Source organism: Osmerus eperlanus, chromosome 17 (assembly GCF_963692335.1).
Source record: "Osmerus eperlanus chromosome 17, fOsmEpe2.1, whole genome shotgun sequence".
Taxonomy (NCBI): Eukaryota; Metazoa; Chordata; class Actinopteri; order Osmeriformes; family Osmeridae; genus Osmerus; species Osmerus eperlanus.
The window spans coordinates 2,258,325-2,282,150 of NC_085034.1; the positions used below are offsets into that span (position 1 = coordinate 2,258,325).

The window sequence follows — 23,826 nt, forward strand, 5'->3', positions numbered from 1 at the left end:
CACCCTTCCTCTACTCTTTCTCTCTCCCACCATCTCTATCTATTTCTCCCTCCTCTCTCTCTCTCTCTCTCTCTCTCTCTCTCTCTCTCTCTCTCTCTCTCTCTCTCTCTCTCTCTCTCTGTATCTCTTTCTCTCTCTCTGTATCTCTCTCTCTCTCTATCACCCTTTATTGGCGTTACATCATAAACCAAATACATCATAGGCAATCTAGATGATAAAATGATCCTCTGGGGATGGAATTCAATCTAATTTCCTCTCTTCCTCCCCATCCCTCCATTTCTCTCCCTCTCTTTCCTAATCAACCCCCTCGCTCTCCGCCTTTTCTGGAACTCTCCATCCATCTGCCTCTCTCTCCCCATCTCTTCGCCACAGTGTTTCTTTGGAGTCCTAGGAGCAGGCGGGTCTGGGTGTGTGTGGGCTGGGTATCGCCTCCGACAGGAGGGCTTTTATCACGACTCGGATTGAAGCATCAGGCTAGACCTGACTAACTGATCACAGACAAATCAGACATGACCTGTCAAACTCAGAGCACAGGGAGGGTTACATCACACCAGACCTGTCAGCACAGATCACAACTTTGAGGGTTATTCATATTCAGTCTTGGAGTGTGTCTGTATGTGTGTGTGTGTGTGTGTGTGTGTGTGGGCGTGTTTGTTTGGCAGGAGTTTAAGCTATACTTTCCCAACTCTCACTTCGTGCTTAAGACAACACCCTGACTAACAGGCCTAAACAGAACCTATTAGCACGCTAGCTTCACTGCAGCACCTGTGCGATTAGAAGTAGTCGACTGATAACCTGTTAAGTGGGCACACTATCAGACTGGTCACGGTGATGTCACAGAGGGGGTGGACTTTGACATCTGTAACCGTGGTAATGGAACCTCGTCATCGAAGGCCACACCTGAGGCCTTCAGAGAAGCTTCCGTCACCTTCCAGGGGTGTAGATGGGAAGGGGGCGGGGTTTGAGGTGAGGAGGCGAGGAGAGGTGAGGAGGCGAGGAGAGAGGTGAGGAGGCAAGAGAGAGGTGAGGGGTGAAGGAGAGAAAGGTGGGGGGAGACGTGAAGAGACAGTGGTGACCTGAGGTGTAGACAGATGGGAGACAGGAGGGGTGAGAGAGGGGTGAGGAAGGAGGAGAGGAGAAGGTATAGGAAGAGTAACAAGAAAGGAAAAGTGAGAGGAAAGAAGGGTGAGGAGAGAGATGGGAGGAAAGTGAACGGGTAGAAATGAAGAGAGGGAGAGAATGGCATCTGTGTCTCCCACTACCATAAGTTAAAACTACCCCACTGCAACGAGACACATAATATGGTTAGACAATATTGATATAATATATAAATGTAACTGATTCCAATGCAGAATCCACGTGACTAGGTTAGCGTGTTGCATAGCAATAACATGTGTTGTTAATGTTCATACTGCAGCACTCATGGGTCCAAAGAAGGTCTCATGCCTTCTTCAGTCCTCCATCTTAGTGACGATTTAATTGGAGTAATGAGGGCTTAGCGTGTGTAGGAGTGTGTGTGTGTGCAGGTAGTGTGTGTGTGTGTGCAGGGTAGTGTGTGTGTGTGTGCAGGGTAGTGTGTGTGTGTGTGTGCAGGGTAGTGTGTGTGTGTGTGTGCAGGGTAGTTGTGTGTGTGTGCAGGGTAGTGTGTGTGTGTGTGTGCAGGGTAGTGTGTGTGTGCAGGGTAGTGTGTGTGTGCAGGGAGTGTGTGTTTGCGCGTGTTTGTGCGCATGTGTGGTAGAGCTTAAACTGTCACCCCTAGTTCAGTCAACACCACAGGCAGTCTGATTAAAGTATCCGTATGAAAGAGAGAGAGAGAGAGAGGGGGGGGAGAGAAAGATAGAGAGAGAGATAGCTGCCTAGAGAGAGAGAGAGAGAGAGAGGGGGGGGGAGAGAGAAAGATAGAGAGATAGCTCCTAGAGAGAGAGAGAGAGAGAGAGAGAGAGAGAGAGAGAGAGAGAGAGAGAGAGAGAGAGAGAGAGAGAGAGAGAGAGAGAGAACGAACGAGAGACAGAGAACGAGAGAGAGAGAACGAGAGAGAGAGAACGAGAGAGAGAGAACGAGAGGAGAGAGCGAGGAGAAACAGTTAGGAGAGAAAGGTGTGGTGTTGGTGTGTGTCTGCCAGATACTCACAGCTGCATAATCAGGTAGAGGTGGTTGGAGCTCTCATATATCTTCCAGGGCCACAATGTTCTCGTGCTGGATCCTGTGGACACAGATCACACACAGACATTCAGATCCAGTCCTGTACAACTACACACACCAAAGGATCCATCCTCTCTCAAGTTTTCCATCTTCTCCTCCTCCCTCCTCTCCCTGAATCCTCTTTCAACCCCTCCATCTTCCCATCTTAGACCCCAGATCAGTATCTGCCCAATTACCGCTCTCGCCATGGTTACGGCTCCTCACTGAGGGAGTGCACACACAGGGGACATGTGTGTGGGGGTGTGTGTGCGAGGTGTGTGTGTGTGTGAGTGGATACTAATCTGTGCAGCTGACCTCTTCACAATGGCAATCTGCCCAATGACGTTAGCACAGCGGGAATAATATGCAAACACGCACGCACACACACACACATTGTCAGAGAAGGTGGGGAGTTCAGAGCATCCATTCTGAGGTCTGATCACTGATGGTGGTGGATGCAGTGGAGCATAGACACACACACACACACGGTCTCCAGTCTGCATAGCGGATGCCTGTCCTGGGCTTAGCAGGATAGAGTGTTTACCTGCTGTCTCTGTGGGCAGCAAACAGAAGGGATCTTCTCCTCTGGACCCTGACAGGCTCTGATTGGTAGATCTAATCTTCACAGACCAGGGACACAACCAGAACAATGCCCTCACACACAGGGGGCCAGGGCTGGGACTGATCTGTTTAAACCTTGCATTGCGTGTTACTGACTGTGTGCGTGTGTGTGTGGTAGTGTGCGTGTGTGTGTGGTAGTGTGTGTGTGTGTGTGTGTGTGTAGTGTGTGTCGCTCAGAGAGCCCTGAGGATGGGCAGACCAACAGGACCAGAATAAACCAGGGGAGAGTGGGCAGAGACTGTGGGCACGACACATCATCACTATATCATAGACGGGGGACGGGGGGACGGGGGGGAGAGTTAAACAGAGAGAGAAAGATGGAAAGAGAGAGAGCGAGAGAAGAGTGAGAGGGGAAAGAAAGAGGGAAAGAGCGAGAAAGAAAAAGACAGGAAGATTGCAACACTTCCTGGTAACCCTGAATGAGGCGTGGGCTCTGCACTGCTGTTGGTCGCCCAGGTTAAGCTGTCAATCACCTGGTTGCCAGGCAACGCTGACAGAGGCAGAAAACTGAAGGTCAAAGGAAATTAATGGGAGGAGATAGTCGCCCTCTGCGCTGACTGACGCACTATGACCCTACCCCAACACTGCCCCACCCCCTATCCCTCCAATCACAGAGCAGGGACACCCTCGGTACACTGACAACATTCACCTATAGGTGCAACCCGCTCACAGCGTGCGTCACGCAGTCAAATCCTGAGGGAGGCAAACGTTTCAATAAACACACGCTCGCGTTCACGCACACACACAAGCACACACACAAGCATTCTGTAAGGGGATAATACGGTAATCTCTGGTAACCTGTGGTGTGTGTGTGGGTGTGTGTGTTTCTCAAGTCCAGATGAAAGGACCTGCACGTGTGCTAGACTGACAGCACGTCCACATGATGATGAACAGGTGGTATGAACCTCCCCCGTCACACTGCTGATGTAGAGGAGCCTGCTGGGAGCCGGTCAGACACCTGGAGAGTTCACCTGTCCGCCCGCTCTGACCCCGCCCTACACCTGGAGAGTTCACCTGGCCGCCCGCTCTGACCCCGCCCTACACCTGGAGAGTTCACCTGGCCGCCCGCTCTGACCCCGCCCTACACCTGGAGAGTTCACCTGCCGCCCGCTCTGACCCCGCCCTACACCTGGAGAGTTCACCTGGCCGCCCGCTCTGACCCCGCCCTACACCTGGAGAGTTCACACTGGCCGCCCGCTCTGACCCCGCCCTACACCTGGAGAGTTCACCTGGCCGCCCGCTCTGACCCCGCCCTACACCTGAGAGTTCACCTGGCCGCCCGCTCTGACCCCGCCCTACACCTGGAGAGTTCACCTGGCCGCCCGCTCTGACCCGCCCTACACCTGAGAGTTCACCTGGCCGCGCCGCTCTGACCCCGTCCTACACCTGGAGAGTTCACCTGGCCGCCCCCTCTGACCCCGCCCTCACCCCACTGCTGGGTGACACAGCGACACACCACACGTCCCTCAGAGCAGAGGACCATGTCCCCGTTCTCTTGACATGAGGGAGAAGTGGAGGCCGGACGCCCTCCTCGCAGACACGCTCAATAGAGATCTGTTCTCTGGTGTTGATAGGCAACTGTGAAAGTCACTGTTGGGTGGGGGAGGGGGGGGAGGGGGATGGGGGAGAGATGAAAGTGGCGGTTTGTTTTGGTCTGGGCTGCTGTAGGCTGAGGTTTCAACATGTCCGAGGGGGAGAGGGGAAAGACGACAACACAGAAGTAAAGAGTAGCGGGCGAACCGTTTCCCACGGTAACAGAGGGGCGTGTGTGGAGATGTAGGGGAGGGGAGAAGAAAGGGGAGTGATGAGGGCGGGGCCTGGACGAAGAGACTCACTTGCGGAGGACGGCGATCTCGTTCTCGATGCTGCTTTCCTTCCCCTTCAGAGCCTTCTTGGGGATGCACTTGACAGCAAACATCCGTCTGTGGCCCTCTCCTGGGCCAACACCACTTCTGAGACGCCCCCTGGAGAGAGAGGCACGGGAGGGGGAGAGAGGAGGAGGGGAGAAAGGGAGGTGGAGGGAGAGGAGGAGAGAAAGAGAGGTGGATGAGAAAGGGAGGTGGAGAGAGGAGGAGAGAAATGGAGGTGGAGAGAGAGGAGAGAAAGGGAGGTGGAGAGAGGAGGAGAGAAAGGGAGGTGGAGCGAGAGGAGAGAAATGGAGGTGGAGGAGAGAGGAGAGAAAGGGAGGTGGAGAGAGGAGGAGAGAAATGGAGGTGGAGAGAGAGGAGAGAAAGGGAGGTGGAGAGAAAGGATGAGAAAGGGAGGTGGAGAGAGGAGAGAAAGGGAGGTGGAGAGAGAGGAGAGAAGGGAGGTGGAGAGAGAAAGAGAGGTGAGAGACAAGGAGAGGAGGGATAGACAGAGAGATAGGGAAGGGAAAGGGATGGATATATATTATTAGCTTTATTGTTTATTATTATTCTGTAACAAGAGGTTGAAAGAGAGTGGTGGTGAGTGATAATTCACTGCGGTCTGATCATTCAGTTATAGGTTGTTCACCTGAGAGACTTTACCACACACTCATTGAATTAGCTTCCATCCCCTCTCCCCCCCCTCCTCTCTCCCTCTCTCCCCCTATCCCCCCTCCCCTCTCCCCCCCCCCCCCCCACCCACCCCCCCCCCCCCCCCCTCCCCCCCCCCCCCCCCCCCTCCCCCCTCTCTCTCTCATCTCTCTCTCTTCTCTCATCTCTCTCTCTCTCTCTTCTCTCTCTCTCTCTCTCTCTCTCTCTCTCTCTCCCTGCTTTCCATGTTAACGGTGTGTTTGTCAGTCTGGAGATCTAATCTGGTTGTCCTCATACTTTAGCTGACTGCTGGGTGTGTTACTGTGTCAATCAATAAGACCCCGCCCCCCTACTGCCCACTCCTCTCCATTTTTCATAGCTTTAGACACTGCAAGCAATCGCTGCACAAAATGAGAGAGAAAGAGAGAGAGAGAGAGAGGCTGTGTGTGTCTGTGTGCATGTGTGAGTTTGTGGTGTGGTCCAGATAGCCTGTAGACATTCAGAAGAACTCCATTTACTGATGAAGCCGACCAACGAACCATCTGTCACACAGAGTGAAGCACTGAACAACAAAAAACAAACGTGTACACACACGCGCACATACACGCACATGCGCACACACACGCACGCACGCACACACACACCCTTACCTCTCTGCCTCCATACCTCTCTGCCTCCACCCACATCTGCCTCCATCCTACTCTGCCTCCACCCACTCTGCCTCCACCCACTCTGCCTCCCATCCTCTCTGCCTCCATGCCTCTCTGCCTCCACCCTCTCTGCCTCCCCCCTCGCCTCCATCCTCCTGCCTCCACCCTCTCTGCCCCACCCTCTTGCCTCCATCCTCTCTGCCTCCATCCTCTCTGCCTCCACCCTCTCTGCCTCCACCTCTCTGCCTCCATCCTCTCTGCCTCCACCCACTCTGCCTCCATCCTCTCTGCCTCCATCCTCTCTGCCTCCACCCTCTCTGCCTCCACCCTCTCTGCCTCCACCCTCTCTGCCTCCATCCTCTCTGCCTCCACCCACTCTGCCTCCATCCTCTCTGCCTCCACCCACTCTGCCTCCATCCTCTCTGCCTCCATCCTCTCTGCCTCCACCATCTCTGCCTCCACCCTCTCTGCCTCCATCCTCTCTGCCTCCACCCTCTCTGCCTCCACCCCTCTCTGCCTCCATCCTCTCTGCCTCCATCCTCTCTGCCTCCACCCTCTCTGCCTCCACCCTCTCTGCCTCCATCCTCTCTGCCTCCATCCTCTCTGCCTTCACCCTGGCATCCTTCCTTTTTTCCTTCAGCGTTTTACTCTCCTTACACCCCCCTCTTTTTTTTCTCTCTCTTCCTCCCTCTCTCTTTCGCACGTGCGTTCCACACCAGGCTGATATCATCAGTGTTGGGTGTCTTAATATGAAGAAGATTTATTTTCAATGGCAGAGCCACCCCGACGATCGATCCACACATCGTAAACACACACACACAACCGCGCTCCCCCCACAGCCATGCCACTTCTGCTGTGATAAAGGCTGCCTAGCGATGACGTCAGCACAGGCAGTGTGGTGATTGGTCCATCCTGTCTCCACTGGAGCGAACCTTTCATTCATGTCTCTCTCCTCACGTGAATGAGAGAGAGAAAACAGAGAGGAGGTTGCGGTGATCGGGGAGAGAGAGAACACAACACAAACACACACACCGAAACACAAGCATGCACAAACAGACATGGTGATACACACACTTTCTATCTCCCTAGTGAACCCTCCTACCCAGGGTGAGCTGACCCAGGTGACACACATCTCCTAGGCCATCAAAGCCAGCTGGTCCCCCTGCCCAGGGCATGCACACACTCTCACTCCACGCACACACACACACGCACACACACACACCCACATCTGTGTAAGCAGGCGTCCCAGAGGGAGCGACAGCAGTTGAACGCTCTTTCACACACAAACGCGTCGATATCAACGGCTTAACGACTCTCCACTACAACATGAGAAACAGCCAGAAAAGGAGGGAAGGAAATGAGCCCTGCAGTATAACACACCACTGGAGAGAGGGGGGGGGAGAGAGAGAGAGACAGAGGATGTAGGTGGTGGGGGAGGGGAGAGAGAGAGAGAGAGAGGGAGGGAGGATGTAGGTGGTGGGGGAGGGGAGAGAGAGAGAGAGAGAGAGAGAGAGAGAGAGAGAGAGAGAGAGAGAGAGAGAGGAGAGAGAGAGAGAGAGAGAGAGAGAGAGGATGTAGGTGGTGGGGAGGGGAGAGAGAGAGAGAGAGAGAGAGAGAGAGAGAGGATGTAGGTGGTGGGGGAGGGGAGAGAGAGAGAGAGAGATGAGAGAGAGAGAGTGAGAGAGATGAGAGAGAGAGAGAGAGAGAGAGAGAGAGAGAGGATGTAGGTGGTGGGGGAGGGGAGAGAGAGAGAGAGAGAGAGAGAGAGAGAGAGAGAGAGAGAGAGAGAGAGAGAGAGAGAGAGAGAGAGAGAGAGAGAGAGAGAGAGAGAGAGGATGTAGGTGGTGGGGGAGGGGAGAGAGAGAGAGAGAGAGAGAGAGAGAGAGAGAGAGAGAGAGAGAGAGAGAGAGAGAGAGAGAGAGAGATGAGAGAGAGAGAGAGAGAGGGTTGTAGGTGGTGGGGGAGGGGAGAGAGAGAGGTGGTGGTTGTGGGGGGAGGTGTTGGAGGGGGGGGGCGGTGGTGGGGGGGTCGCAATACTGAATGAACGGAGACTGAATTGTGCACGTCTGTGTTTGAGACGGACAGAAGCTTTGAATGAAGAGACATGATTGTGAGGGGGGGGGGTGGGGCGGGGGTGGCAGGTACGTGGAGGGATGTGTGTGTGTGTGTGTGTGAATGACGACCACCTGTGGGAGGTTTCTGAGACCTTGATGTTTCCCCTGCTGCAGAACCTGTGTGTGACGGGGACCCACTGGCCCCGGGGTGGAGGGGACACACAGTGTGTGTGTGTGTGTGTGAGCTAGATTGATTGGTCTCTCTCTTGAGCATCAGTCCTAGACAGCTTGCTGACAGGTCCTGTTGTACTGTTGAATAACGTGGTGCTGGAGTGATCTCCCAACGAACAACCAAGACACACACACTGGAGCAGAACACGAACATACACACACACAAACACACTGAGGCAGAACACACACACACTTTGGGCTGTGAACTACATCCAGTCTCATTGAAAGGAGGGGTGTGTGTCTGTGAGTGAGTGAGTGTGTAATGTTATTCCCCGGGGAAGGGTTGACAAATTAGACACACATCGTGCATTTCTCCTCTGAAGTGAGAAAGACAGAGAGCTGCTTAGAGAGAGACAGAGAAATGGAGAGAAAGGAAGAGACAGAGAGACAGAGAGAGAGAGACAGAGGGAGAGATGAGAGAGAGAACCAGAGCTGTAGAGATGAGATGAGAGAGAGAAGAAGAGATGTAGAGATGATGAGAGAGAGAAGAAGAGATGTAGAGATGATGAGAGAGAGAAGAAGAGATGTAGAGATGAGATGAGAGAGAGAAGAAGAGATGTAGAGATGAGATGAGAGAGAAAAGAAGAGATGTAGAGAGAACCAGAGATGTAGAGATGAGATGAGAGAGAGAATAGATGTAGAGATGATGAGAGAGAGAACCAGGGATGTAGAGATGATGAGAGAGAGAAGAAGAGATGTAGAGATGATGAGAGAGAAGAAGAGATGTAGAGATGATGAGAGAGAGAAGAGATGTAGAGATGATGAGAGAGAGAAGAAGAGATGTAGAGATGATGAGAGAGAAGAAGAGATGTAGAGATGATGAGAGAGAAGAAAAGATTTAGAGATGATGAGAGAGAAGAAGAGATTTAGAGATGATGAGAGAGAGAAGAAGAGATGTAGAGATGAGATGAGTTCTTGGCAGGTATAAGCGGTAACACCTCTAAATGGTGTCATAGCTAACTGGCTCTGAATCCACACCAAGCAGAATGCTTAGAGGGAGTGGAGGACAGGAGAGAATCAGGATAAAAGGAGAAACAGAATAAGATTTAAAAAATTGGCTTCAGTCACATTAAACCAACTAAATATATTTTTGTGTTGAAGGGTTTGTACATATGAGATATGATCATGTATTTTAAAGATATATTTACATTTAGTCATTTAGCAAACGCTCTTATCCAGAGCGATTTACAGTAAGGACAGGGATATTCTCCCCGAGGCAAGTAGGGTGAAGTGCCTTGCCCAAGAACACGTCATTTTGCACGGCCAGGAATCGAACCGGCAACCTTCAGATTACTAGCCCAATCCCTAACCTCACAGCCACCTGACTCCCTATATTAATATATATATATATATCGTGTACCTTGTGTACCATGCTTAGTAGGTAACGAAGCAACGACTCGATTCTAAATGACAAAGCAGAATCTCTCATTGCATTCTGCAATGAGAGACAGAGAAATAAAAGGGCGAGACAGTAAACAAAGAGTGAATGTGACAGTTTTCGTTGCTCCAAAATTATCCCTTTTCATGAGGCAGCAGGGACACTGGTATCATCATCATCCAAATCCCAAACTTCAGATTAAAATCGTCCCAGATAATCCAGGCCTCTCATCGCCTGCGTCTGGAGAGTCTGTCCTCAAACACTGAGCGCTGCTCTGCCCTCTCCAAGCAAACACACACTCAGATTAAAACAGTAACTACGTCACATCGCTTACACACGCTGTCCTCGTATTCTCTCTGTATCAACTCCAATTACATTTAAAACATTTGAAGTGCATTAATTGCGGAACACTCATGCTGCCTGCTGTCGTTAGAAAACTGTATTTGTGTGCTACGTTAAGCTACTGTATCTAGCCAGCCAACTGTTTGTACTCACATACTGGATGGATGGTTGGGAGATGGGTTGGAGGATTGAGTGATGGGGAGATGGATGCGTGGAAGAACGGATGGGTGGACAGATAGATAAATGAAAGTGTAATAATGAATGTTTTACTGTACTGCACAGTCTATTGGCTGTTCTCATCAAGCAGTAGATCAGTGAGTTTTTTTTTTTTTATCTTAGAGGGGATTAAGAACCACCAGAAGGCTCTTGTATGTATGTGTGTATGTGTTAGTGTGTGTATATGTGTGTGTGTGTTTAAACAGGCACCTAGCCCAAATCCAACAGCATCACACTCATCCCTCAGCCACACAACGCCTTTGTTGCCCGGCGTGTGGGCTTAAATAGCACTGTTGCCACGGCAGCAATTAACTGCCAATTATGGTCTGTATTCCTGATTTAAGAGAGGAAGATGTTTCTGAGAGCTGTGGATGTCTGAAGAGATACAATGTGTGTGTATTCCACTGGTTGTGTGTGTGTGTGTGTCTGTTTATGTGTGTGAGTCCAGTTTCAAAGTGACCTTGAAGGGAACTTGAGGTGTGTCACATGACCTTCTTCCAGGGCAGCAGAGAAGCACTTCTCTCAGAACCTGATGGGTTCAGGGGTCCTCAAGAATGAACATCAACACAACACACAGCCCGGTCGATCAAAGTAGCATCCCTTTGTTCAGTAGTTGTGGTGTATGGAGTGTGCATTGTGTACATTCATGTGTTCGACGGCGGCTGAGAAGGAGGTGGACACATCCATGCCTCACACACCAGGCCTTCTGTGAGCCGTCAATCCACACAGCTTCAGATGAACAGAGCTGTCAAGACACACACACACACATCCACATCTGTTATCGTCCTCATCAACATCCTGTCATAAAGTCCAACTGTTTTGTTTTCCCTCCAAAGACGATACTGTTGCCATCATTCTGTTTCGTTGCTATGGAGTCTACGGGACCTAGAATTAGTGACAACACGCTTACATTTAGACAGAGGGATAGGGGCTGTCGTCTTTAGACAGGCAGACAGAGAGACAGACAGGCAAGCAGACAGACAAACCGACAGGCAGAGAGACAGACATACAGACAGGCAGAGAGACAGACAGACAGGCAGAGAGACAGACATACAGACAGGCAGAGAGACAGACATACAGACAGGCAGAGAGACAGACATACAGACAGGCAGAGAGACAGACATACAGACAGGCAGAGAGACAGACATACGGACAGGCAGAGAGACAGACAGACATACAGACAGGCAGAGAGACAGACAGACAGACAGAGAGAGAGAGACGGGCAGACAGAGCAGTCCAGCTTAACCTCAACTCTATTGGGGGGGGGGTCAGGAACGCATCATTTCCTGTTGACCCTGGAAATAAATGAATGAAAAGGCTCGCTGTATATGCTGTCCTCCTCCTCCCCTCATCTCACTCCTGCTTTTCACCGCTGCGCGCGCACACACACACACACACGAGAGAGATCAAGGTTATCAAAGCGAGAGGTTTTCAAACCACAGTTTCTATCTTCACCATGGTTACGGCGGTGGTGACCATTAGGGGCTTGGCCTGTATTTACATATCTACCGCACCATGGCAACCAGCAGGTTAACCTGGAGACCACAGCAGAGTCAGTCAACCACATTACTAAATCAATGTGTGGATGTGTGTGTGTGTGTTCCTGAGAGTGAGAGAGAAATACAGAGAATCAGACTGTGTGTGAGTGTGTGTGTGCTGGTTAAATGGAGGCCACAGCAGGTATTTCCGTGCCACATAGTAGCAGTGTTGTGATGAAAGAACAGGGAGAACTTTCAGTGCAGAGATGACTCAGCCCACTCACTCACCTGGGTGATTCCCTGGGAAACCCACCGACTTACAACCGCCAATAAACTTTTTCTTTCTCTCACTCACACACACACCCAACATGCACACACACCTAACACGCACATACACACAAACCCAACGCACACACAACACGCACTTACACACACCCAACAGCCACATACACACACACACACGCTGGCTTACAGACTTCTACAGCTGTGGAAACAATGTGTAATGTGGCAATGGCCCACACGGACCAATGAGCTTTGATCTCAGCATCCTGCCTCCACCTGCTGAGAGTAAGTCATGATACACACACACACACACACACACACAGGCATGCACACACACACACACACACACACACAGGCATGCACACACACACACAGGCATGCACACACACAGGCACGCACACACACACAGGCATGCACACACACACACAGGCATGCACACACACAGGCACGCACACACACACAGGCACGCACACACACACAGGCACACACACACACAGGCACGCACACACACACAGGCACGCACACACACACACACACACACACAGGCATGCACACACACACATCCACACACACAGGCATGCACACACACAGGCACACACACACACAGGCACGCGCACACACACAGGCACGCACACAAAGGCACGCACACACACAGGCACACACACACTGGTGTGCCTAGCTAGACTGACTGCAGCTAGATGACCACCCGCTGGCCCTCCACATGGTGTGTGAGAGGGGCTCAGACTAAACGGACACTCCCTGTCAATCACACACACACTCAGGCGCTGGGCAACCTGCTAGCCTGTTAGCCTGCTAGCCTACGCCTACCATCTGGAGGGAAGGAGGGAGGGGGAAGGAGGGAGGGAGGTGGAAGAAAAGGAGGAAACAAGAGTATCTGTACTAGATGCCAATAAGCACTCTACAAATCTGTCTGTAACTCGCTCTCTTACACACTCACTCACACACACACACACACACAAACACACACAAACACCCATCCATCCACCCACCCACCCGCCCACCCACACACACACGAGACTCAGAAGTGTTCAGCCCCAGCAGCTTTAACGAAAGCCCCAATTAATTCAAAACACAAAACAGAACCTGTTGCTCTGACATCCAGTGGCTGACAACCACTGGCAATTATGCTAAGCTTGCTAACAAGGCCATTATAGTGCAGAGCGGGGGGGGGGGGGGGTGGAGGGGTCTCCTTTGAGCCTGGCTGTGCTGAAGTTGTGGTTAGTGTGACGTTCCACATCCACGTAGAACACATACACAGTGATTATTCACGCCGGTACTGTAAGCATACGCACGCGCACACACACACAGAGCTGCAGTATTAGCAGCCTTGACACACAGCCGGTCATTCATCAGACTCCGGTTCTGATCTCTGCCGTGACGCAGACAAACACACACGAGCAGGGGGTCGTCGGCAAGCAGGATGATTCCCTCGTTTATTCATATCAAGTCCATGTCCAACCTCAACCCCAGATCCCTCCCTCCCTCCCTGCCGCTGGTCTTCTCCTTTCCTTTTCTCTCTGCCTAACTGCCTCCCCCGGGCAGGCAGGCAGGCAGAGACAGGCAGGTTTATGACCGTGTGTTGAGGAGCCGGTTATGAAGTCTGGGTGAGGCAGCTGGATCTGACTAGAGGAGGAAAGAAAAGGAAGATGATACACAGAAAGATATGAAGATAAAGACACACAGAAGAAAGAGATGAAAGAGACAGAAAAGAGATAAGAAAAAAAGAGAAATGGAGAAGAAAGAGAGACAGAGGGCCTCATTTATCAAGCCGTTTGCGCCTGTTTCCAGGCGTTAATTGTTCGCAAAGACTGACTTAACCGATGCGGGCTATATACAAACAGGGCGCACTTGGGTCAAATCGCAGACTGCCTGCCACATGAGCGAGAACAGGCAAGTTGCGCTTTCAATATGCGTTCGTGGGAGGGTCAGGGGGAAAGTGGGAGGGTCAGGAGGAAAGTGGGAGGGTCAGGGGGAAAGTGGGAGGGTCATAGGGAAAGTGGGAGGGTCATAGGGAAAGTGGGAGGGTCATGGGGAAAGTGGGAGGGTCATGGGGAAAGTGGGAGGGTCATAGGGAAAGTGGGAGGGTCATGGGGAAAGTGGGAGGGTCAGGGGGAAAGTGGGAGGGTCATAGGGAAAATGGGAGGGTCATGGGGAAAGTGGGAGGGTCAGGGGGAAAGTGGGAGGGACTTTGGCCTCAACTTATCTTTGCAGTGTGTGTGTGTGTTATAGCAGCAGTTGCTGACCAACGAGACAGAGCCAGTTTGCAGCTCAAGGACAAACGAAATGTCCACCTGGACAACTAGGCCAAGCTATTACTAAAATATACTTTCACCGTCTCACACAAACACATAACCTTCTGAAGAAGACTGCTGTCATTTGAACTACAGTGTTTGCAATGAGACTGTGTGTTTCAGTTCCCATTATTGACCTTACTGGCTGACCAACCTTATCCCTGAGGCCTGTATGTTTGTGTGTGTGTGTCTAGATGTGTGTGTGTGTGTGCACATGTGTACCAGATTGACCTTGAGGTGAATGTATCTCCCTTCACTTATCTGCTAGTCCATTGCAATCTCACACCAGCCAGGAACTCTCCAATCACAAACCACAGCACTCTGGATCAGAGTCAGACACAGGACTCTGGATCAGAGTCAGAGAGACAGCACTCTGGATCAGTCAGAGAGACAGCACTCTGGATCAGAGTCAGAGAGACAGCACTCTGGATCAGAGTCAGACAGACAGCACTCTGGATCAGAGTCAGACACAGGACTCTGGATCAGAGTCAGACAGACAGCACTCTGGATCAGAGTCAGACAGCACTCTGGATCAGAGTCAGAGAGACAGCACTTTGGATCAGAGTCAGACAGACAGCACTCTGGATCAGAGTCAGAGAGACAGCACTCTGGGTCAGAGTCAGAGAGACAACACTCTGGATCAGAGTCAGAGAGACAGCACTCTGGGTCAGAGTCAGACAGACAGCACTCTGGATCAGAGTCAGACAGACAGCACTCTGGATCAGAGTCAGGAAGACAGCACTCTGGATCAGAGTCAGACACAGGACTCTGGATCAGAGTCAGAGAGACAGCTCTCTGGATCAGAGTCAGACACAGGACTCTTGATCAGAGTCAGAGAGACAGCACTCTGGATCAGAGTCAGACAGACAGCACTCTGGATCAGAGTCAGACACAGGACTTTGGATCAGAGTCAGAGAGACAGCACTCTGGGTCAGAGTCAGACAGACAGCACTCTGGATCAGAGTCAGACAGACAGCACTCTGGATCAGAGTCAGACAGACTCTGTTTCTCTCTCTCATTTCCATGGCAATGCTTGGTACTTTCCAGGAGATAAATTGTGCAATCACACATATACAATAGGCAAATTTGTAATACACAAGCGGATCCACATACAGATTCACACACAGATAAGAATGGCACGCCCATAGAATAGACACGGATCCACCCATGCATATATCCTGTGTGTTTTCCCAGTAAAGTGTGTACTACGTGTTGACTCCGGGTAGAGAACTTACATTTCTGGTAATAACATTACACAGCTGCTGTCGCTAACTGTGAAACTGGAAGGTAGAGTTACGGAGATAAGGGTAGAGAGGAAAGCTTCCAAAATGACACAGAGAGGGAAGGAGTGATTATACAGAAGGAAGAGGAGTGAGGAAAGATATTGTACCATGAGCCTTAACTAGGAGAAATGGGGATTATAGATTATATATCTATAGGGATTATCAGATCCACTCTGTGGATATTAATGGCAGAGTTAATACAAAGGTCGGGTCAGAGGGTGAACAGAGGTATGTTTCTATATTCTTTTAAGCGCATAGATTGACCCCCTGAGTCATAGTGACCCAAGGATCTCTCTCTCTCCATATAGATGGTACATTGTATCTTCCCCTCCAGTCCTCTCCTCACAATCACCCCTATTTGTCAAGTTTCCTCCATTGAGGAAATCTGATTGGCTGTCATAAGGCAGGAAGTGGAGGTGAATGGAGCACACTGTTGATGGGGGGTGACACATAGATATATATAAAGTCTAGATGTCTTATGGCGGAGTCTAGAACGTCCGCACATGGCGGCCATCTTGCTACAGTCAACTCGCTCAGAGATGTCGTTATGCCACTGCATACTTCTATTCTTAAAAAAAAAAAAAAAACACATCTTATTCATAAGTGTGCAGTGGCATAACGACATCTCTGACGTTGATAACAAACCAAACCGTTTCAAAATCGGTTGAAAATTGAGCAAGTTATGGTCATTTAAAAAGTACATGTAGCACCAACACAATGTTATGGGTGAGCGAGTTGACTGTAGCAAGATGGCCGCCATGTGCGGACGTTCGACTCCGTTGGCCGGCAACGCAGACGAGACATCTACCCTTTATATATATCTATGGGGTGACAGGCCAGGGAGAAGTGGCCTCCATGGCAACTGTAGAAGCCAGGTCACATCCTGTCCTGGGTGACCCCTGCACAAACACAGGGTCAACCCACCTGCCACTAAGTATGAGTCCAGATCGACTGGGACTGGAGAGAGGAGGAGAGGTAGAGAGAGGGATGAGGAGGAGAGGTAGAGAGAGGGATGAGGAGGAGAGGAAGGAAGGAAGAGAGGTAGAGGGAGGGATGAAGGAGAGGAAGGAAGGAAGAGAGGTAGAGGGAGGGATGAAGAGGAGAGGAAGGAAGAGAGGTAGAGGGAGGGATGAAGAGGAGAGGAAGGAAGGAAGAGAGGTAGAGGGAGGGATGAAGAGGAGAGGAGGGAAGGAGGAGAGGTAGAGGGAGGGATGAAGAGGAGAGGAGGGAAGGAGGAGAGGTAGAGATGGATGAGCAGAGAAGAAGCACAGGGGAGATTATGGAAGATGAAGAGAAAAACATAAAAACTACACACACGCACAGACACACACTGCAGGAACGAAACCCTCTACTCTCACCACTGATCTCTACCCTTCCCCTCCCAGGGAGTTAAGTGTCAGCCCTCTCCTCGTTCTGGCAGAGCTAGGGAAATCCCTGGAACCAGGTTGTACTGGTTATGATTCAACAGAACTCAAGTCAATTATGCTAAGCAGCTTATGTGGCACTTCCAGTCAGTGGCGGGTTCTGTAGACATTTTCTCACTTCAGGGTGGCCTGGCAACCCACCTTGTACTCGTGGACTGTGGCTCTCTACGCCACTGGGTTAGGGAAGGGTGAGGTAGAGGATGGAGCGATTAAAGGAGGGGTTGGCATGCATGCCACCGGCAGACACATATACGCAGGTGGACGGACGGTCTACCTGGGACAGACGGATCTGGAGGATCCAGTGGCTCTCTCTGACCGATCTGCTGAGTACGCACATGAAGCTCATCTCTCTCACGCCCCATAGATTACCCTGGGATCCCGGCTTGTAGAATACCCTGTAGAATACCCTGGGATACCTGCTTGTAGAATACCCTGTAGAATACCCTGGGATACCTGCTTGTAGAATACCCTGTAGAATACCCTGGGATACCGCCTTGTAGAAAACCCTGTAGAATACCCTGAGAAACCGGCTTGTAGAATACCCTGTAGAATACCGGCTTGTAGAATACCCTGTAGAATACCGGCTTGTAGAATACCCTGTGGGATACCGGCTTGTAGAATACCCTGTAGAATACCCTATGGGATACCGGCTTGTAGAATACCCTGTAGAATACCGGCTTGTAGAATACCCTGTAGAATACCGGCTTGTGGAATGCAGGCAGCTTTTATGTATACACCGCAATGAGGGTGGTAGGAATCTGTGTCTGTGTCTTCTTGTATGTGGTTGCAGGTGTGTCTTTACGCTTGTGTGTGTGTGTGTGTGTGTGTGTGTGTGTGTGTGTGGCTGACAAAGCCAACAATGCTGCAGGAAAACAGTTTCTTCTCCGATGGCACTATTTACCATGTCAGTTTCCTCTGCTGCTCCAGATATCCTGGCTGCTGTGACATTCATTTAGTCTGCAATTACACTTTCCCCCTACAACATCTCCTGAGCCTGGTGGAAACTGTAGCCAAGTGTGGCGTGTGTGTGTGTGTGTGTGTGTGTGTGTGTGTATAGACAAGTGACCATCAGTTGCAATGCTGCAATGCCTCCCAGTCTTATTAGCGCATACCCTCATAGGGATGGGGATGTTGGCAGGCTGGTTGTAACTGTCGAAGCAGACACGATAATGGACGAATGTTTATGATCATAAATACTCACAGCTAAATACTCACAGTTCTGATCGTAAAACATAGGCAGGAAAGAGAGTCCCATATGTCTGAACTGTCCTGGCAAGCCTGAACAACAGGTACTGAAGTGGCCAATCAGGTGGGACACACTCCTCCCTCTTTCCACCAATCCAAACAGAGGAAATGATGGATGCTGAAGAGATTTGTTTTTATTAGATCTCAGAGAATATCAAGATGGGAAAAACTGTGGAGAAACAGTGACTTCACTTTCCTATCACCGTGGCCAAGGACCACTGGTTTGAAAGACTGTTAGTGTGTGTATGATTGTGTGTGTGTGTGAGTGTGTGTGTGTGAGTGTGTGTGATTGTGTGTGTGTCAACCATGGCTACTGAGATGCTGTCAAGGCAACTTGAGATTAAGTCATTCAGTCCTAATCTAGCCTAGAGTCCCAGGATCTGGTCATGCCAGCAGACAAACACAAGCAACCAGACCAAACAAGATGGACTGGATCAGAAGTGGAAGAAACAGATGGTTTAGAGGGAGGAGCGAAGGGAGGTATTGGGCAACTTGAGAAAAGAGGGGATGGAGAAATGGAGGGATTGAGAGGTAATCCTTTTCTCTATCCTCCAATCAAGACGTCCGATTACCATCCACTCACAATCCATCAGAAAGCGCTTTTCTCATTGTCTAACAATCTGTATGTGTGTGTGTGTGTGTGTGTGTGTCTCTCTAACACACACACAGTATAGACTGTTTCTTGACAAAATCGTGTTTAACTATGCCCTTCTGATCCTTGATCTTCTGATATACTTTCTATTTGCACTATTTGTAAGTCGTTTTGGATATAACATTTAGTCATTTAGCAGACACTCTTATCCAGAGCGACTTACAGTAAGTACAGGGACATTCCCCCCGGGGTGAAGTGCCTTGCCCAAGGACACAATGTCATTTTGCACGGCCGGGAATCGAACTGGCAACCTTCAGATTACTAGCCCGATTCCCTAACCGCTCAGCCACCTGACTCCTTATATAAGTGTCTGCTAAATGAATAATATGTCAAAAATGTAACGTGTGAGACTGACTTGTGACTGATCTTGACACACATTCTTCATTCCACAACTATCATAGGTCAAACATATCCCTCCCTTCATCCCTCCATCCTTTCATCCCTCCCTCCACTCATCCCTCTATCCCTGAAAAACTGTGCTCCTTTATTCTCCGTCTCTGCACAGCAGGGGATAAGAGTTAGGTCATAGAAAGTCACAAGAATTTCAAACTCAGGCCAGTAGGGACATACAGTATAAACACGGAGAAAGGAGAGTGAGAAAGAGATAGAGCTAGAGAGAGAGAGAGGGAGAAAGAGGTAGAGAAAGGTAGAGAGAGGTCGAGAAAGAGAGGTAGAGAAAGAGAGAGGGGTAGAGAAAGGTAGAGAGAGAGAGGGAGAGAGAGAGAGAGGGGAGAGGGGGACTGCAGTCCCAGAAAGAGCACAATACCAGGAGTCAGGAAGTAGAGCACTCAATTAAGGCCAGCATGGCCTAGATGATACACACTCCCACAATGCACTCCTGCTTAGTCCTCTCTGAATCTGTCTTTAGTTCTCTAACCACATGTCCCACCTTTCTCTCATCTGCCCCTTTGTCCTTTTATCTGAGCCTCTTTCTCACCCTCCCTCCCTTCATATCTCTCTCTCTCTCTCTCTCTCTCTCTCTCTCTCTCTCTCTCTCTCTCTCTCTCTCTCTCTCTCTCCTCCCTCCACTCTCCTCCTCCCTCTCCCTCCCCCTCCTCCCTCCCTCCCTCCCTCCCTCCCTCTCTCCCTCTCTCTCTCTCTCCCTCCCTCTCCCTCCCTCCCTCCCTCCCTCCCTCTCTCCCTCTCTCTCTCTCTCTCTCTCTCTCTCCTGTTGAGAGGTGTGGCCTAACTGCAGTGTACCTGCCTGCTGCAGCACGCTTGCAGCATGACCACAGGCTTCTGGTGTTGAATAATTCAACACACACACACCGTCACACACACACAGGGAGAGAGATATAAGACACCAAGGATGGCATCACACACACACACACACACACACCCACAGGGGGAGAGAAATAAAACACCAAGGATGGCCTCACACACACACAAACACACACACACAAGCACAGACCTGTCACTGCATCCACCACTAGAAAATGCTAAATGGCTCCAGAAATATTGAGTCAGCATTTGGGTCAGGCTAGGTAGAGAGCTGGAGGCCGGCAGCCAATCAGCCGGCCTGCCACTCTGCCAGTCAGTCAGCCAATCCGCCAGCCAGCCAGTCATCCAGTCAACAAGCCAGCTAGCTAGCCATTCAGCCAATCAACAAGCAAGCCAGTCATCTAGTCAGCAAGCCAGTCAATCCGCCAGCCAGACGGTCATCCAGTCAACAAGCCAGCTAGCTAGCCAGTCATCCAGTCAACAAGCCAGCTAGCTAGCCAGTCATCCAGTCAGCAAGCAAGTCAATCCGCCAGCCAGCCAGTCATTCAGTCAACAAACCAGCTAGCTAGCCATTCAGCCAGCCAACAAGCAAGCCAGTCATCAAGCCAGCTAGCTAGCCATTCAGCCAGCCAACAAGCAAGCCAGTCATCCAGTCAACAAGCCAGCTAGCTAGCCATTCAGCCAGCCAACAAGCAAGCCAGTCATCCAGTCAGCAAGCCAGTCAATCAGCCAGCCAGCCAATCAACAAGTCAGCAATCCAGTCAATCAGCCAGCAAGCCAGTTACCCAGCCTCTGCATTACCTCACATCACCTCTCCAAATCAGTTGGCTAACTCCCTCCACCAATAGCAGCCAAGGCTCCCAGCTAAAGCCAATACAGGCTGCAGCTTGTGTAACTGCCATCGACAGTCTCTCTCACGCTGTCCCTCATCCAGCCTGCAGCCCAACCTGACCAGGGCCGAACTACTTTGCTGACCGAGGAACTCCACAACAACCCTGCTTGTTCCGTTTCTAAAGGGGAGGAGGCCCAGGTCGAGGACTCCTTTCCAGTTGCCGTGGGGCTTCTGGGAGATGTGGGCCCGCTCCTGGGTTTTACTAGATGAATAAAACACTCTAATCTACGTAGCTCTATTTATGAAGGTGAGGTCATGCTTTGGTGTCACAACAACAAGCTCAGGGAGTCACACTAAAATCCACATTCCCTGCACAGAGAGGGAGAGAGAGAGAGGGAGAGAGAAAGAGAGGGAGAGAGGAAGGATAGAGGGGGCAGGGACTTTGATGAGTTATGACAGTTTGGGAGAAGCTCAGCAACTGTCCTCCTTTTCTCTCTCTCTCTCTCTCTCTCTCTCTCTCTCTCTCTCCTCTCCTCTCCACCTTGCTCCGTCACTCCCCTCCTCTTCTGCCCTCTCCTCCTCCTCCTCCATCCGTCGGGAGCAGGTATTGGTTGAGAAACCAGAACAGGTTTCTAAGCTATACACAAATCACTCTGACTTAACTATGCCACACAGACCCCTTCTCTCCCTCTCTCACTCTCTTTATTTCTCTCTCTCTATCACCGCTCCCCCATCTCTCTCTTTCTCTGTCGCTCATCTCTTCGCTTGCCTCCCTCTTGTTTTCTGCTGATGGGGGGAGAAAGGAGAAGACACCCTGCAGGAAGAGTACAAAGGCTGATCGGACCTCTGGTTAATATGTCTCCACTGTCTGCTACACTAGATCACACGCAAACATGTCATCACCCGCCGTCCGACACATGTACACATCCGTGCTTGTGTGTATCTGTGTGTGTGTGTACATTATGAGGGTGTGTGTGTGCTCATGCCCAGATCGCCATACTGTGTCCAAATCGGAACGGTTGCCATGGAGCAGAAGGGAGAGCAGATCTCTGCGTCCGGCCCAAGTAAACGCCAGGTCAGAGGTCACAGGAAAAGCTGTTTTCAGCAGGACAGGTCACCACACCAACACACAAACAAATGGATGTCAAGGCTACCAAGCAGACATCACCACCAAGAGACGTCATACCTGCAGTCTTACCCGTAGAACAACAGGATTGTGTTTTAATTTAAAAACACGTCTAAGGCTCTTATTATTAGAAAACGAGGGGCAGAGGGTAATAATGGGAGTGTTGCCCCGTTTGCTCCAAAGGCGCATTTGGGGACAGATGGTGAATGATGGACCTGCGTGTCCACACACTGGGGACATTTATTACGAGAAACCGGTGACTGGATTGAGCTAGAAAATGTTTGTAATCTTTTAAATCTCACCATCGTGTCACTATCGTTACTCCGAATACGCAAAATGATGAAACTACTTCTAACTACAGAGGTTTTCTCTCTTCCCTTAATCCGGTTGAGTTAATCCAACCCACCCCCTTCTCCAAATAAACATACGGAGTCTCCACTGGTAATACTGATGCAGACGTAAAATTGACACCACAGCACTCTTTCGAATATCATTTACTTAATAATTTGACAGTCCGTTGCGGGGACATTTTGCTCTACATTCGTCTGTTATGCTTGGAGGCATACTGGACGCCTGCGTATCCAAATGTCGTTCATATATTGGCAGTAGCCTACAACATATGTTCTTGAACTCCGGCGATAAGACAAGACAAAAATGCCATTAGGCTACAGTACTAATATTTGTGTAGCATTGTTCCCATGAAACCGAGTAACCTATAGGCTTCCATTCGCAGGCTGTTTACACTGTGCCAGAACTACTATTGTTATCAAGCACACACAACAAATCTACCAACCCTTTTGAAAGCTATTTGAAAGCTAATTATTTCGTGGAAAGATCCATGATAATTGTATTAAAACTGATATGGCACATTTGATAACAATGCGAACGAATGTCCCACACCGTAACAAAGTTTCAACTGTCTATGCCTTAAGTTATTTTTGCTCTGACAAATGAATGCTGATTAAGGTCTACAGTAGGCTACTTACGTTCCGAGGATCTCTTTCAATTCAAATATTATCTTTATGTCGTCCACTTGTTTTTTCCACGACCCTTTCCCGGAGTCTCTATTCTCCCGAGCCATGGTGATGAAACCGAAAAAAACGGGGCAAACGAAGCTCTATGCGTCTCACAGCCCCTGAGCTATGCCGTTTTCCCACGCTTGGAGTTACACGCTTCCTGCTCGTGAAGCTCAGAACCATGTGTTAGCTCGAGACGAAACAGAGAACCTTCAGTCAGTGTCCATCAGTCCTCCACAAATGTAACGGTAGCACACAGGCTGTAGCTTGTGTTTAATCCTTTATGTCTGCCTTGTTGTCCGTTTGACCGACAACCAACCGTCGGGGGTTGCAACTGCAATGATCTAACTGCTGGATTATCTATTTGACGTAAATTGCTGGCTTTGTCGTTTTCATAAACACTTCCGTTTAATCATTTCGGTGAGATGATTGTGTTCCTCCCTTCAGCGGTGCATCACCTTTTGAGTGGGCAATTATTTCATCTCGCATGCTGCTTGCCATCGGTTGTTATGGCAATGTGATAGCGGCAAGTTGCTCATCATCTCCCGACCTGTCCGCGTTGCGCACAACTGTGTCTATGTGAGTGCGCGCGCGCCCGTGCATACGAGTCTGTGGAAGTGTGACTCGATGTTAAGAGACTCAATAGATAATTCGCAATGCACCAAAACGCTTCAGTCAAAATGTCCTTAATTATTTTGTATGTTGACCGAAACACGTTGTTTGGTACATCATGCAGCCTTCTGTAATCTCGTGCCTGTTTTGACAGGACACGTAGACATAGAAC

At 50.2% G+C, this 23,826-nt stretch overlaps 1 long non-coding RNA gene across 1 annotated transcript; it reads right to left on the minus strand.

The window, feature by feature from the left end:
- Nucleotides 1–2,086: 2,086 nt before the first annotated feature.
- On the minus strand, nt 2,087–23,620 carry LOC134037391 (uncharacterized). The gene is made up of 3 exons (XR_009932516.1): nt 22,999–23,620; nt 4,638–4,754; nt 2,087–2,203 (listed from the first exon to the last, which is right to left on the minus strand). It is a non-coding gene; the product is annotated as an uncharacterized LOC134037391 (long non-coding RNA).
- Between the last annotated feature and the right edge of the window lie 206 nt (nt 23,621–23,826).